Source organism: Odocoileus virginianus, chromosome 23 (assembly GCF_023699985.2).
Source record: "Odocoileus virginianus isolate 20LAN1187 ecotype Illinois chromosome 23, Ovbor_1.2, whole genome shotgun sequence".
NCBI lineage: Eukaryota > Metazoa > Chordata > Mammalia > Artiodactyla > Cervidae > Odocoileus > Odocoileus virginianus.
The window spans coordinates 22,022,579-22,024,455 of NC_069696.1; the positions used below are offsets into that span (position 1 = coordinate 22,022,579).

The 1,877-nt window shown below is 38.5% G+C and overlaps 1 pseudogene; it reads left to right on the forward strand.

Annotated features, from left to right (window-relative positions):
• Window positions 1–834: 834 nt before the first annotated feature.
• On the forward strand, window positions 835–1,109 carry LOC110128747 (large ribosomal subunit protein eL43-like; annotated as a pseudogene).
• Window positions 1,110–1,877: the final 768 nt, after the last annotated feature.

Below are 1,877 nucleotides of genomic sequence, written 5' to 3' on the forward strand. Positions count from 1 at the left end.
GGGTTCAAACTTGTGTCCTTAATTTCTCTATCTGATGCTTTCTGATAGTATAGAGAAGGGCAATGGGTTTTTATATATTAATGTTGTATTCTGCAAATTTACTAAATTCATTGATGAGCTCTAGTAGTTTTCTGGTGGCATTGTTAAAATTTTCTAGGTACAGTGTCATGTCATCTGAAAACAATGACATTTTTACTTCTTCCTTTCCAATTTGGATTTCTTTTATTTCTTTTTCTTCTCTGGTTGCTGTGATTAGGATTTCCAAAGCCACACTGAATTAAAGTGGCAAGAGTCAGAAACCTTGTCTGGTTCAGTTCCTGATCTTAGAGGAAATGCTTTCAGCTTTTCACTGTTAAGTATGATGTTAGCTATAGGTTTGTTGTATATGGTCTTTATTATGTTGAGATAAGTTCCCTCCAAATGGGGATACCCAGGTGGCTCAGGGGTAAAGAATCCACCTGCCAATGCAGGAGATGCAGGAGATGCGGGTTTGATCCCTGGGTCAGGAAGATCCCCTGGAGGAGGAAACAGGAGCCCACTCCAGTATTCTTGCTTGGGGAATCCCATGGGCAGAGAAGCCTGGTGGGCTACAGTCCACGGGGTAGCAAAGAGTCAGACACGACTAATACACACACACACACACATGTTCCCTCCATGCCCATTTCCTGGAGAGTTTTTTATTTTTTTTATCATAAATGATGTTGAATTTTGTCAAAAGCTTTTTCTCTATTGATTGAGATGCTTATACAGTTTTTATTCATTAAACCAACAACCTCAAAAACAACACTAATAAAATCTCAGCACTCTCTAATCTTCTACCTAACTTGGGGCTACATGACTAAATGTACCAAGAAGGTTGGAATCATCTGTAAATACAGAACCAGCTATGGTGTCTCCCTCAGGAAAATGGTGAAGAAAATCATTTGTCCCTTCCATTATAAAAAAGGGGAAGAGGCTAGCTATGGTGTCTGGCACTGTGGTTCCTGCATGAAAATGGTAGCTAGTGGTGCTGATCCTACAACACCACTTTTGCAGGCATAGAACAGTCCATCAACAGAAGACAGAAGGAATGGAAAGATCAGAAGCTCTACCGTGGGAAACACTGCTAGCCTGTAATAAATGGATTCATTTATATAACTGAAAAAAAAAATTCTCAGAGATTTCTAAAGTTTAGGACTATTGATACTGCTAAAAGAGAAAGAAATAGATTATAGAAAGGAAATAACCCAGAAGCTGTTATCTAAGAATAATCTTTGCTTTCTTAGAAGAAAAGAAAAATTCCATCTTATGCCAAGAGGGAAAAGGTGAGATTCAAGGAATCTGCACTCCTGGCAAGATTTCTGAGTGGTTCTGAATCGAATGGTTGGCATTTTAGAAAGTTGCTCACAGGCTAGTCTTGAAATCAGAACCCACTGTTCAGAGAGTTTATTCCTTTCTGCCCCAAAATAGGAAACAGAAGCTGATAGTCACCAAGAGAAACAGAAAACTCATAGAGCAAATAGTTCCTTTTGAACCAGTAAAGTAAGGTAGTGTTAATGAAGCATCAGAAAACAAAACCCAAGCCCAGGAAAGCAACAGTAGCAAGTGGAAAAGAAGCAAAAAGCAAGAAATAAGGACACTTTAAAGGCATGGTCTGAAATCAAGTGAAAAGGATGGAATTAAGCCCACAACACCTTCACACTGTGTATACGGCAAAGTAAAGAGGAAAAGCAAAGCACGAAAATGATGCTTGGTATCAAAGTTTGCTAACAAATTCAGAAAGTAGTCAGAAAAAAATCAGATGATGAAGTAAAACATGAAATGAGGTTAAATTGAAATGTACTAGAACAAATTGGAGAAGGAAATGGCAACTCACTCCAGTATTCTTGCCTGGGAAA